The sequence below is a fragment of the Psittacula echo genome, assembly GCF_963264785.1.
Source record: "Psittacula echo genome assembly, chromosome: 8".
NCBI classification, from domain to species: Eukaryota; Metazoa; Chordata; class Aves; order Psittaciformes; family Psittacidae; genus Psittacula; species Psittacula echo.
The window spans coordinates 17169743-17184898 of NC_137744.1; the positions used below are offsets into that span (position 1 = coordinate 17169743).

General features: G+C 46.8%; 1 protein-coding gene across 1 annotated transcript in view; it reads right to left on the bottom strand.

Annotated features, from left to right (window-relative positions):
• Positions 1 to 15156, bottom strand: part of LOC308224774 (synaptotagmin-like protein 2) — a 73298-nt gene that overhangs the window by 34886 nt on the left and 23256 nt on the right. The gene's annotated exons all lie outside the window — the stretch shown is intronic.

Consider the following 15156-nt stretch of genomic DNA (forward strand, 5'->3'; position numbering starts at 1 on the left):
GTATCATTCCCTCCAGCATCTGGGAAAAGGAAAGTTTTGGAAACAACATTCTAAGAAGTAATCACCTGATCTGTAGCTTCCAGTTTGTGATGCCAAAAGACAGAGCAGTTACATCCAGAGTATGGAGTCAGCTCCCACATTATAAAAGGGGATTAAAATGAAGCTCAAGTCCGTGCCTGATTTGGGATCCCCATCTTCTTGTCTTCTAATCTCCAAGCATACACTGAGGCCTCTGCTGCGCCTCACTCGAGTACAGAATGCAGTACACTACCAGTTCGTATAAAGCTGGGTTATTTTGTCACCCAGTGACAATGAAAGGAAATTCCAAGGAGAGTAACCCCTGAAGCTGCCATTTCACCTGCTCTCACAGGCCTTGCTTCCAGTGTCTATCCCTTTCATTTAGTTTAGGTCAGGATAAAGTTGACCTAAAACCCAAGTGAGAAATCCAAACACAGGCTGCACCAACTTAATCACATCACTAAAAATAAAATCCCTTTCAGATGCTCATCTGGTACCAGTGCCTTACACAGACAAGGTGCTCCTTCCATCTGTGCAGCTCCAAGAATACTTAACAAATCCTGCAGGGAGATGGGGAAGACAGACTCCTTGGATAAGAATAACAGACTCACCTGTATTGTTGAACAAGGTAGAGGTTTTTTTCTAGGTGCTCAAGCTGAGTAAGATTTGGAGCTTTTATATGTGCGTGACAACTGTAATTCTGCACTACTGTAACTACTGACTGCTCTGCTTTGCGGTCCTGCATTCAGCCCAGCAAGGTACATGCCTGTGAGAAGGCAACAGCCTGTGCTGAACCTGCTGAAGTGCTGCAAGCTTATTCAAGCAGAAACCCAGAGCAGCTGCTGGCAGCATACAACACCCCCTGTGGGGGAGCTTTGCTGAACTGCTGTCCCAATCCTGCCTGGTTCTCCCCTCCAACATGAACTATACCATTAGGTTTAACTTGCAAAAGGTAACTTTATTTTGAGTCAAGAGTCACTAGCAGGCCCTTATTTCTGTCAGACTTTTGCTGCCTGTTGACAGCCCAAGACAGCATGTACTCCTTTCAGCTCTGTTGCAAACACTTACTATTGTTCTTTCTCCCTCCTACAACTCTGAAGCGCAGATAACACTATTGATTTAAGTGCAATCAAAGCGAGCCTGCTGTACAATGAACATTTTGTCCATGCTCTGCTGTACCATGGCAAGGGCTGCCTCTTTCCCAGCGATGGAGGCCCATTAAAGCAATGTGATTTATGAGTTCATGAGGGAAAAATGAGTTTGTGCTTCAATTACAGAATTGTGCAGAGGAGCAGAAACTTGGTTCCCACATGGAACTTCTCAGATATTATGCCAAAGGGGGAACAGAGGAGGAGAGAGGAGGGGAGGGTAAAGGAGGCATGTTCAGACCTCATACCAACTGATCCTCGCCTGCTGACACCTGCACAGATGTTTCACAGTGGTAGGACAATAGATCTGCACTGTCCCAACCAAACCTTGGTCTGCCCTGGGGGCAGAGATGCAGGGGCACAGAATGTTATATTCACTGCCAAATAAATCCAGGAAAGCCATAATAAACCAAACAGCAGTGGCCACAGGTTTCCATAGCTTATACAACAGCATCCATCACACCTGAGAGCTGGCTGCAAAGGGAGCTGAAATTAACAAATGCTGCACTTGTTGCCATGCCAACTATTTACAAGAGTGAAGCACGAATAAGGAAGTAAGTAAAACCAGGATTGGGGGGGGGGGGGGGGGGGGGGGGGCACAACTATGGAAACAGGAAAAATCATAGGGAAGTGACACTTCACATTCCATGTTTTCACAAGTAACTTACAATACAAAGTGAGGAAGCAATAATGAAATGTAAGCGATAAAGCATCAGAAGCACCTCTTCTTTTGTACGGTTTTCCTCTTTTTCCCAGCTTTTCACGTCAGGTTTTCTTTGCAACACAGCTGCATCTTTGGCCCAATCCCTCTCCTCTGAAAACAGCAGCTGCCTCACGAACTTATTTTTAATAGAGGCCACAAAACCACTCTATGAGTAACTGCAAAAGGCCTTGATAACACAGTTCACCAAAGCAAGATAAAATACGCTTTTATTCAGTAATAGCCCAAAGTCCCGACCACGTTGATGCGCGTGATGGCCCAAGCCGATAGGGGCGGCACAGGGACACGGAAGCGGAGCTGAGCCCTGCCCCGAAGGGCAGCAGAGAGCACAGAAACCTCTCAGGGAGCGCGGCTGCCAGACCACGCTCAGCGCTCCCAGCAAGCGTCGAGCCAGCCCCATGTGCTGGCGGCCGCTCCCGTGCCGGCCCTCACACCTACCGCTCCCGCCGCCGCGGCGGTGCCCACGAAAGCAAGGACGCAGCGTGCCTGGCGCTGGACCGTGCCGGTCCCACACCGGCGGCGCCCTGTCCGCCACCGGGACCAGTCCCACGAACCCCGGCTGCCCGGGGCACGACCGACTCCAGCGGCTGTCTGCTTCCCACCAGCGCTGTGGCTCCCCACGCCGACGGAGCGCGGCGGGAGGGAGCGAGAGGAGCGGTACCTCGGCAGCGTTCCCTGTCTGGGCAGCAAGAAGTCTGCCTGGGCAGCACCGGCACCAGGGAGCCCGTCCCGCGGCCGAGCCCGGGACACGCCGAGCGGCCGCGCACGGACTCGGGGCGCTCAGAGCGCCCGCCTCTGCCGGGCTCAGCTCGAGGCTGCGCTCCCGCCCCCCGCGAACACCGGGACCGGGCCAGCCACCCCCAACCCTTACCTGCCCTCGGCGGCGTGCGGCAGCCGGGCGGGGCGGGACCATGCCACCGGGCGGGGCCATCCCCTCGGGGGCGGGGCTGTGCCTGTCCCGGGTAGCAGCACCGCGGAAAACGCGGCCCGGAGCACCGGGCGCCGGGAGCGGGGTCTCGGAAGCTGGTTGGGGTCCGGGATCCTCTCACCCTTCCCGACTATGGGCTTTACTTATTTCCTACCTTGGCTTGTGAAGACGGGATAACCAGTCCCACCCTTAGCACAGCCAGGACACGACCCGCCCCGAAGGTGGACGCCCCGAGGGGAGGTGTCAGCAGAGCAGGTATAGGCAGCAGTGCTGCGCCCGGAGCCCCAGCACTATGGCACGGAGCAGCCCACGGCTGGACCGCGCAGAGCTTCTGAAACCCCTCTGACCTCGGCCCATGCCTGAGGGGTACCGGAGGGGGAAACCCGGGGCTCAGGGGTATGCAGTCTTCAACGCGGGCAGATAACAAGAGCAAACCAAGTCAAGCCCCTGTTCAAACCTGAGCCAGCAAAAATTAAGCTCCAAGTTAGGATGTGAAGGTACATTCCCAGCAATTCCAGCTCATTGGGATTCCTACATCCCTGCTGTTCACCTCCTCAGCACAATCTGGACTCCTGCCACTGCCCTTCATTCCCCTCATGCCCTACTGGTCTCCATCTCCTCACATCAAGGCACAGCCACAAAGAAGAGAGACATAAGGTACAGGAAGAGAGGAGAAATCAGGATATGGCAGCTCTCACAGTTTTCATCTTCTACAACACAGAAGGCTGAAGTAAGACTAGTCACACACATGTGCACTGAGAATTAGCTAAGTGTTTGCCTGCTACACATACCCCCTTTTATGCTGTCCCTACTTTAGAAGTGGGGAGATGGAGGCCACAAAGCAAAGCACCTTACCCCAAAGCCCAGCTTGTCCCCAGCAGCATCACTGACCTGTTTATGAGTTCCAGCCTAGGGACAAACCCCACTGGTCTGCCCAAAGACTTGTGCTTCTGTGTGATCCTCATGTGCCTCTGCAAGCCTGAGCCTCTGTACAATGAGATAAAGTGTTTCTTTGAAAAGAGAAACATTAAGATTTCAGGACATGGGAATATTTGCATTGGAGTATTTGCTTTCCCCCTGTAAGTGCTGATTTCCAGCTGCAGTAAACTAGAACCACTCTAAGGATCTCAGCTGATTTAAGTGTAGTGGCAAATGTGCATTTCCTCCAGCTTGGCTAAACTGAGACCTGAAGAAACAGAGACAGCTCTGCCAATGGCCTTCAGCTTTAATCTTTTCAATAGTGCCTTTAGGCTATAAAATGGAGCCCTGGCTTTGAAGACAAATAGCCAGAGCCTTGACACTACCATTAACTTCATGTACAGCCATAGAAATTACTTCACTTTTCTGTATCTCAGCTCCAATCAATGGCAATAACACTAAAGCCCATTGAGATCACTAAGAGTGTTATTGCTGTAACTTGGCTGGGATGCTCAGAATCCATTGCGGGGTTTCAGCACCAAATTAATCAGTGCAACCTAGAAGCTACAACTGCAGCAAGCATTTTGATATGAGGATTCAACAGGTACAATATTACTTGGATTTACAGCCTGTGTTTCTCATCTTTATCCAGGTACCTAAACACAGGCCATTATAACCTGTGCCTAATAACAGGTGTAAAATAGCAACCCAACAGCATGCAGTAAACTTCAGAAGTGATAGACATACAGTGTCCAAACAGAAGTCATAGACATACAGTGTCACTATAAGTTTGAATTTCTGCATGCTGGAAAGTCAATGCTTCTGCATCACATGGAGGAAGGAATAACAGCTTAGTAAAGGTTTATTTTCTGGCCAGATAGAGAAAAATGTGACTTGGAAGACAGTAAATACAGTCACACGGGGACAATTTTACAACAGTCTGTGAAATCAGCCAGCTACTCCTATGCTTGTCTCAACTTCAAGTCTTTTAATGCCTTCATGAGGACAACTGGCAGAAGTCACGTAAAACACTAAAATAGAAGGCAGAGGTGGGGAAAAATTGGATTCACTTCCTGATCTCTATTTAAGCTGTTATGGTCTGTACCATTAAATGAACTGCTGATTGAGCAGCCCAAGTGCATAAACCTGTGCCCGGGAAAGGCGACCTGGACCCTGCACTGGACCAGTGTCTCTGGCTCTGTGGGACAGACCAAGGGAATATTCCAGACCATGTGCTGTCTGCTCAGCAATAAAGCTGAGAGAAAAGAGGAGGGGAGGGCATTTGTTATTACAACATTTGTCTTCCTGGGCAACTGCTACGCGTACTGCAGCCCTGCTTCCCGGGAAGCAGTCGGACATCGCCTGCTGATGGGAACTAGAGAGTAAAATCTTTTGCTTTCCTTTGCTTCCATGCATGGCATCACTAAATTGCCTTTATTTTGACCCCTAAGGTTTTACCACCTTATTTTCTTCCTCCCAGTCCTGCTGAGGAGGAGAGTGATAAAGTGGCTTGGAAGGTGCCTGATGTCCAGCCAGGGTCAACCCACCACTTTGTTCATTCATATTCCAGTAAGGAAGAAAAGTTCCTCAAAACCTTTACAACTCTTCAGAGTACAATGGATGATTCCTTAGATCAAATGCACCTTTAACTCGGCTAAACAATCCTTTTGTTATCTCACCAGGACCTCAGTAAGTACAGCCATAACACAGCTCATTGTGCCCAGTCTTTTTCTCTCTATGCTATCCTTTTTCTTAACGCAAATCCTAGTGAGTTCTGTATTTTTAACTGTGACTTTCAAAAGGCTGCCAAAAGATAGCTGAGAAGTATATAGCAGTGTGATTAATGCTCTTGGGGCTTCTTCAGGATTGGGCTCAGTGTTAGAGAAACCTAAATGTAGAAGCGTGACAAAACCAGTAACTCTTTCACTGGGGGTTTTCATTCAAAGTTATGCTACTCCAACAAGTCTCTGTAACTCTCCTCCCCAGCTACATAACTGCAGTGCTAAAATTACTGGGAGCACCAAGGAAAGAACACGATGTTTACTCCCACTGTCTTGTCACAAAAATACCATACTGAGAACAAAGTGCCTCTCAGTTTTCTTTACTGGGTGTTAAAATGTTAGTTTACAACATGCCACAATACAGAATCCCCTGTCCATTACTGCAAATGCCAGCAAACCATAAACAAACGCAAACTCCAAAGCATAAAATACATGAGAAATCTGTGTATGAGCAGGATCCTACTCATATCTGTAGGAAATGTGAATCTAGGACTGAACAAGGGCAGAATAGCAGTAAGTCTCCTTAGACCCATCCCTTGCAAGCCTGCTGTATTTTGTATGTTAGAGAAGCAAAGTCGTGTAACAGCCAAAATCCAGCTTCAGGTCAACTGAAGCTACATGGAGCTCATCCAGTTTAAACCAGCTAAGAACCTGCCCTTATTTTATTTGGCACTGTGGACCTCAGTTTTTACTGATGAAAAGCTGAGCTGTTTTAATCAAAAACTGAGGCTCTGTGTCCTTTCCACTGTAAGGTATAAATCCATGGTTGGCAGTGGGAACTCTGAAAGACTTTTGATACTATCTTGCTCAGCATTGCAAGATTATTTTGGGGGTTTTAATGTGATAACAGTTTTAAGAGAGAAAATGTCTCATGTTTCAGAGAACTTTCTGAGAAGCTTACAAATCCCAAGGCATGGTGAAGGCATTACTAACTGCATACAGCAAAGCCAATAGTTTTCTTAGGGCCACATTAATCCCAGCTACCAGTGACAGTCTGGCAAAGTGTACACCAAGTAACCATGGGAAAACTTGGTGGGCACAAGGAAAGTCTTTCTGGAAAACAAGCCTGAGACCTCCAACCATAGGTCAAAACAGGTATTGATCGCTGTTAGTAGAGGGAACAGGTGAGAGGTTAGATGTGGATGAGATGAAACAGCACTGATTGTATACTGGTATATACTGCTCCAGTTGTAATACATCTGTTTGTGGACCTATGTGTTTAGGTTGAGGGCAGTGCTACAACAGAGTGAAACCATTAGAGAGAAGTAAAGGCTATGCAGATGCTGTTATCACCACTGTCACTCCGAGGTTTGACGTGCTGAACTGAGTGTTCAGGCTAGACATGTGGTGCCTATGGCCCAAAACATCCTCAGAAATCTGTTCCCTGGCTCCAAAGACATGCAGCAACCCAGCTTACGGCAGAAGACAACACAAAATATAAGGTGACTTCTTCACGAGACACAGTTAGCAAAGGTTTCATTTCCAGATAGAAATATGCAGACAGTTAGGTGACACTGCCTGATATCCCTTCTGCACGCTGTCCCACCCCTGCCCTCTGGGTGCTCCCTTCTCATCAGCAGGAAGCCCTCAGAAATACGTTTGCTGCTAACCAGCCCTAAAAATGTGCTATGTTGTAAGAGGAAACAATACAGCTTCTCCTGTTGGGAACATATCCTGGCATGCCTTTAAAAACAAGCAAACAATAAATCTTTCATACAGAGGTTCTTTGAAATATCAGTGAGTTTGCTGCCGTCTTGCAGTCCAAATCACATTCTGAACCTGGATTTCTCTTTGGTTCTGAGAAGGTCTCCTAAATAAAGGCTGCACTGCAGCAAGGTACCCCACATCAGGAAAGATAACAGAGAGGTGAAGCTGTTTGCAAGATACAAAAAAAGAGTAGATGTTTCTCCACTGGATGAGAACATCTGCAGTTACATTAGCCTGCAAGAGAGCAAACACCAGTGGTTCACTTTCTGGTTTTTGCTCTTTTTGGGTACATTTGGAACTATTTAAAGTTCTTTTCCATGCCACCAAAAGGATAGAAACAGCCTTTCCTTAAAGAAATGGCAAATATAAACTGACCTTTCATATCATTATTCACCACCATGCCCGGAGGCAGGGATTTAGGGGAAACCATTAATTACTACAGCTCCTGATTAACTGAGGATCCTAGTGCACCTGAGGTCAATGCCTCCCCTATGCAACCTATTACCATGATGAAACACAGAGGGCAAACAGCAACTTTCTACAGCACGTGTGTGCTGTGGTGGTGTCCCCCTCTCCCCCAGGCCCCAGCCCCACACATGTGGCTGGTTCATCACTGCAGCAGCCTCACTGACTCCTCCACACTAAGATCAAGGCTGCGAATCATCTTCTGTAATGTCAGGGTCTGGCTGTCCCAGGAAGGCACCTTAATTACATGTAATTACTGTTAACAATGTACAACCACTCTAATCCATCTGCTACAGGTCAGTTGTCAACTGGGGTGTGACCTGACTTCCAAAATCACAGTGAAGTGCAAACAGCTTTTTCCAGAGATGCAAAGACAGTGACAGTGATGGATGCCGAATGGAACAGTCCTGCCTGAATACATGACATTAACCTGCAGAATGAAAAGCTAACACTAATTCAATACCAGTCACATCAGTGGTGCCGATAGATAAGTCCCTGAACCAGGTTTTAAGCCATTATTTCTTTCTTGGAGCTGTCTGCTTACAGAACTGGAAGCTTTTCAGCATTTCATACAGGCTCCAAAAACATACCACTTATTGAACATTATAGAAAACGCCATCCATTAGGAGTTTTACATCATCTCTGGCACAGAACCAATACTCAGTATCTGGGGAGGAAAAGAGCACTTCAGATAATTTTACAAAGCAATCTGATCCTTGGGGAAGCTGTATAAGCCTGCAACTTTCTGCTTTATCCCTGAGAAAGCCTGGGAATTGCAGGGTAGTTTATACATCAAGGTGGTTGCACAAGTTGTGCAGCACCCTGTGTGCCCATGGGCATGAGGCTGCTCAGTGTCTGGGGCTCTGCAGCACCCACCAGCCTGGCTGAGAGGAACCCAGCCACAATGTGGGAGCAAGGACATAGCCACATGCAGCAAACGTGCAGGAGGCAGCCTGGCTGCAGGCAGCACGAACCAAGCTCAAGGGAGCTGGGCTGTGGGACAAAGGCTGGTGAGCAGTGTGCCACAGCTACTGGCCATTGGAGCAGTGGTTTCTGCATCAATGGGACATGTTTGCACAGCTGCACAGCCCTGCTTCTCACAAGGATGTCACTGTGCCAGGACAGACTGCCCCACTGCTTTTATTAGCTCATTTGAATCAAATTGCTGTGTGGAACTGGATTAGACAGTTGTTCTTCAAAGGTTACACCCTACACACCATTAAGATTCATGTGTTTTTCAGATGAAGTCTTCTGAGTGATTGCTTTCCCAGCTGCTCCCATGATGTACGGGTTGCGGACAGTTTAATTCTCCATTACTTCCCTCCAGTTTGCTGCCTACTTGATCACACAAGTGCTTCCAAAGAATTTGAACTCTAATACACCGTGTGTAACAAAGCTGCTGGGCTACAGGATCTGAGTCCTGATCAGCTGAGGAATAACTTTGGTTGCCTGCCACAAGCAAATCAAAGACATGACAACGAAAGTGCTTAGGTTTATCTCAGCTGGTCTTCCACCCTGTTTTTTATTGAGGATAGCTGATCCTCTGCTCAACAACTTGATCACGTCATGCCATTGCACTGTCATACTCAATGTAATTAAAATCATTAATACAACTCAAGTCAGATTATTAACCAAGTAGGATAGGAAGCGTCGTATCATTCTTCCTGAGAATTAAAACCAACTAAACAAGTAACCACCTCCCAGCATGAAGCTCCTGAGAATCAAAAGGAAAAGTCTCATCAAACCTAGGCACTATGCAAGCAATCACTCTTAGTTCACTTCTCATTAGCTTGCTCACCTTAAGGAACCACAGCATCTCCAAAGCACTGCCCAGCTTTGGGGAATCCAGAGCCTCCCAAGGAAAAACACCTGCCACATCCCACCTTGAGGTGTCGTCACAGTGGTGGGAAGCTGCCTGCCGGCAGAGCCGGGCTTCAGCCACCACCAGGGACACGGCACGCACCCCAGGAGAAGGGCAGAACAAGCTATAGAACCATTAATTAATAACTAATGGTCTATGCAATTATTATTGTGCCTCCCTGAGAAAAAGGCCACATAGTCTCATTGAATTTAGGCTCCTTCAGAGGGCAGCCGAGCTGCAGAGCCTGGATGAGGCAACAGCTTCTCTCTGAGCCTTCAGATCCCTCCTGGGGCCAGTTATGTGCAGTGACATGAAAAGGATTCGCACGCAGGTGAAACTCAGGCCAGACTCCAGGGGCTGCTTTGGTCTCTTTCCTAAACTGGAGCACACCAAATGCAAAGAGATTTTTAGCAATTCCTCCCTACTTAGCATAGGGAGTGGCTGAGGTCAGTACTGAGGTCTCTATGTCTGAGCATTTCCTTGAAACTGAGGATTAAAACCAAGCTATTTTTTAAAATGAAGAATGAGATCACCTTGTATTCATTTGACAGCACACACCAACATGTTTGACAAGTACCAAACACTAACATCATTCTAACATCTACCCACCTAAACCCTCCTTTTCAGAGACAGCAGAACCAGGTGGAAAGCAGAGAGTTCAACACAATTGCATGAATCTTATGCCAGGTTTTGATTTGGCACAGTAATACTAAAATTACATTATCCTGTCGAGGCAAGCAGGCACCACATAAATTATAGTTATGTGCACTCATAAGCTGAAAGCATTTTTCATTTTAGACAAGTACAACAAATGCTGCCAAACTCAAGGAACAGTTAAACTTGTAACAGTTTCAAAAGCTGTTAAGCTATGAAAGTGCAGACGATGGTTAGAAAAAAGACCAAAAAGAGAGATAACAACGAGAGTTAATCATACGCAGTGAAAAGGTTATGCAGCCAATGCAAAGTGAAGTGAGCAGCAATTGTACAAAGACAGAACCACTTTACTGTGATTTATCATGTGGCAGAGAGCTTGCTTTGGCTTTTGTGCATAAATGGATTCTCTGATGGTGGCACATTTTGTTAGACTCACTCTATAGCCTGCATCAGGCAGGGCACTCATGGTGCAGAGCAGAGGGGCAGGATCACCTCCTTCGACCTGCTGGTCACACTCCTCTTGATGCAGCCCAGGATGCGGTTGGCTTCCTGGACTGCGAGCGCACACTGAAGCCGGATCATGTTCATTTTGTCATCGACCAACACCTCCAAGTCCTTCTCCTCAGGGCTGCTCTGAATCTCTTCTCTGTCCAACCTGTAGCTGTGCCTGGAATTGCTCCAACCCAGGTGTAGGACCTTGCACTTGGCATGGTTAAACTTCATCAGGTTGGCATCAGCCACCTTGCAAGCATGTCAAGGTCCCTCTGGATGGCATCCCTTCCCTCCGGCGTATCAACCGAACCACACAGCTTGGTGTCATCGGCAAACTTGCTGAGGGCGCACTCAATCCCACTGTCCATGTTACCAACAAAGATGTTGAACAAGACTGGTCCCAACACCGATCCCTGAGGGACACCACTCGTTACCGGTCTCCAGCTGGACATGGAGCCATTGACCACAACTCTTTGCGTGCGGCCATCCAGCCAGTTTTTTATCCACCGAGTGGTCCACCCATCAAATTGATGTCTCTCCAATTTAGAGACAAGGATGTCATGTGGGACAGTGTCAAAGGCTTTGCACAAGTCCAGGAAGATGACGTCGACTGCTCTACCCCTGTCCATCAGTTTTGTAGCCCCATCATAGAAGGCCACTAAATTGGTCAGGCAGGATTTCCCCTTAGTGAAGCCATGCTGGCTGTCACCAAGCATCTTGTTGTTTTTCATGTGCCTTAGCATGCCTTCCAGGAGAATCTGCTCCAAGATTTTGCCAGGCACAGAGGTGAGACTGACTGGTCTGTAGTTCCCCGGGTCATCCATTTTCCCCTTCTTGACAATGGGGGTTATATTTCCCTTTTTCCGGTCGTCGGGAACTTCACCTGACTGCCACGATTTTTCAAATACGATGGCCAGTGGCTTAGCAACTTCATTCACCAGCTCCTTCAGGACCCGCGGATGGATTTCATCAGGGTCCATGGACTTGTGTACGTTCAGGTTCTTAAGATGGGCTCGAACCAGATCCTCTCCTACAGTGGGCCTAGGGTCTTCATTCTTACAGTCCCTGCGTCCGCCTTCCAAGACTTGGGTGGTGCAGTCAGAGCCTTTGCCAGTGAAGACTGAGGCAAAGAAGTCATTAAGAACCTCAGCCTTCTCCAAATCCAGGGTAGCCAGTTCTCCCTATATCTTCTGGAGGGGGCCTACGTTGTCCCTAGTCTGTCTTTTATTTGCAATGTACCTATAGAATCTCTTCTTGCTATCTTTCGCATCCCAAGCCAAGTTTAATTCTAACTGGGCCTTAGCTTTCCTAACCTGGTCCCTAGCTTGTCAAAATAGGAGCTATTCTAACCACACAGAGCATGGGAAATCTAGCTGGAATCCAGCATAATGTGATACGCAGTACTTACAACGGGGCAAGTTATCTCTGGGGATAAAGATGCTAACTGGCAAGCAGGATAGAAAGGAGGCATGCTCAGGGCTGCCAAACCACTGAGGATATACCCACAACACGGAGCCAACAGCTTTTATGCCATCCTCAGGACACAGACCGGCAAAGGCAGTACAGCCAGATGTGATGTGTGAGCCCATGCTGCTCTGCCATGCCCAGGAAACCCACCCTGAGACACTGGTAGCAGAGAGCCATATGAAACGAGTCAGAAAGCCCACAAAGAAGCCCACCAAACCCAGCCCAAAGTACTGGGCCTGGCCGTGCAGCCCTCTGCTCTGCTGGCAACCACTGATCTGGTGTATCTTATTTCAGAGCTGGGTTTTATCCCTTCAGAAAGAGGAAAGCTTGTTAGATAGAAAAGGGATAATATAAAAAAGACCAGTCCAGCACCTTTACATGGAAATGGTATTGTGCTTTTTGATAAGAAGCTGTGCTTGTTCTGGCAATTGAATACAGATGATTAGGTATAATTCTGACCAAGTTATTTTGAGGCAACAGGCCATGGTGCTCTCCTCAGAAGAGTTTATAGCACTGGTGCCTTTGCAGACATTAATTCACTGTAAGCTTGAAAATAACAGTGAGTTCATGAATTAACTTTCAGGCAGCAAACACTCCAGCAAAAGCTTATAAATATTTTTAAACAACAAATGAGACTGTGCGATAAGCAAGCAAACTGGAAAGTGCATTTAAAAAGTCAACCTAATGATGCATTTAGAGGCTTAAAGCAGCTCTTTTACTGCACTTGTTTGAATCTTTAATTACACTTTTCATCCCCAGCAATCAGATGTGATACTGAAGTAGAGCTTTCTAAATCACTTTATGCTATTTAGTGTCTTTGAACAATCACGTATTTAGCGTATTTCAGGAAGAGAAAGCAGCTGAAGTGCTGCTGAGCTTTGGCAAGGTAAACCTGGAATTCTACAGGAAGTTTTTTAATTAGGTTTCAGAAGCAACCCCTAAATATCATGGCAGTGCTTGGCTGGGCGATGCTGCCTTGCTCTGGCCGTGCCTCTGGGCTTCAGTTTTTTGATGACTGATGCTTCTATTTATAGAGTGAATAGAAGGGAGTTGCTGGAAGGGAACATTTCTGAATACATTTCAGTGTACACAGATTTGAGTCATAAAGTCTGCTAACATACAGTTCCTGGTACTGGCCCCTTTCATTTTATCTCAAGATAAGAGTCCTTGCTCCACCCATGGCAAAGTGACGGCTGCCACTGCCACACTCTGGGCTTTTCTCTCCTCTTGACCAAGGGCTGGTGGTGTGAGTGAGAGCTTCCTTGCCATCCCACTGTAACCTAACCTTAACCATCATCACACCAAGCCAGATTTTGCTTCAGTTCTTTTACTAAGGTGACATTTGAACAGGCAGTGGTGCTCTTCAGCAGCAATGATCTAGAAGCAACATCAGCAGCTGGCAGGTACCATTTATTACCTTCACAGAAGAATAACCCTGGATGGCTCGGAAGATTAGCATTAGGGTACACGCTTCTGGATTGACCAGGCTGGTAACAGTCAAAAATAAATGCTACTGGTGTTCAGTATCCTCTGTAAAACAGGATTGATGGTTGTAATCATTTGCTATGAGATTCACCCGCTCTGTAATTGGTAATCTCAGCCCTGTGTCCCAAGCTTAAACGGGCACATATTAGTGCAGAAGATGTGTTATTGGATCCTGTTCTCTGGGCAAACTGAGCATTTCACCCTCGAGGAATGTAGTTCTGTCATCTTTCAGAGACTTCATTGACAAAAAGTGAATATAACAGGGAGAAAATATATATTAACTGAGGGTGCCTTAAGTGCAAGAGAAAGGACTTTGGTGTTGATAGATGAGAGGGAATTGGAGGACACACTGATATTGTGGTAAGACAGGCTCATGCAGGTGCATGCTGACTTGCAGTGCGCGCTGGCAATGTTTTTTGCATCTTCTTGAAAACTACTGTCTTTTGCAAAGGTTCAATGCTCTGTGAGCTACTAGTCAGAATCCTGGGTATTATGGAGCTGCCACAGGCTATCACTGAAATGGCTCTGTCGACTGTGCTCATGTTTAGATCATTTGTGCTCATCCATAGCTAAATGACTGGAAAACAGCAGTAGCTCTCATTTTAGGCTGACCCAGGGAAAAACCATGAGAGCTCCCTGTGTGCATTTGGGATCCCTACATGTTTCTTCAGTGAAGGCGAATTTAAACACTTTTGGAAGAAACCTATATCTGAATTTCAGTCTTTCAATGTACAGATTTCTTTTTGCATGGACTCTAGGTCACCCGTGCATCCATCCTTGGGTGAGACATCGAACTGTTCCAAGTCTTGTTGTCCTCATCACTAAGAGACAAGCACCGCTCACCCTCTGGGAATGCTGTATGAAGCACTGATAGTCAGAACTAAAGAAGACATGCCTTATAAAACTTCTGGAGATGGCTCATTTAAGAATATAATCAAACTCTGACACGTGCCCAGAGATTATTCAGACATCTGCCACAAACAGGAATATCTGGCAGAATAAAATTCAACAAGCATGGAAAAAAGGCCACTGACCATTTTAATCACCCTGGTCCTAGGTACAGGCACACATCTAAAAGGCAATGCTGCCCTCTGTTTTATCTTCAGCTATTCACTAACACATGGCTGTGTGCGCAGAACCAGCTACTCCTATCGGAGCCTGGGGCTTTGAATTCCATGGACGACATGGAATAAATAAAGCAAAGCAGTCTCCTGCAAGAAGCTGAGCACCTTCGGTTCCTAATGAGCTTCAGAGAGTTAGAGAAGGCATTTTGCATCCGGTAAGGACAAAGTAAGTTATTGTAGTTAATTCTTCAAGTCCTAACCTTCACCCACTGCTTTTTCACTACATGAGTCAGGCATTTACACAGAAATAAAAACCAATATATTCACACTGGAATTTTGAATTAGTAACATCCAACTTCATGGATTAAAAATAGATGAAATAGGTTTTATTATCAGTTTAGAAGAAAACTGTTACCTTTATTTTGGGGTGTAATGGATGGGTTCAAT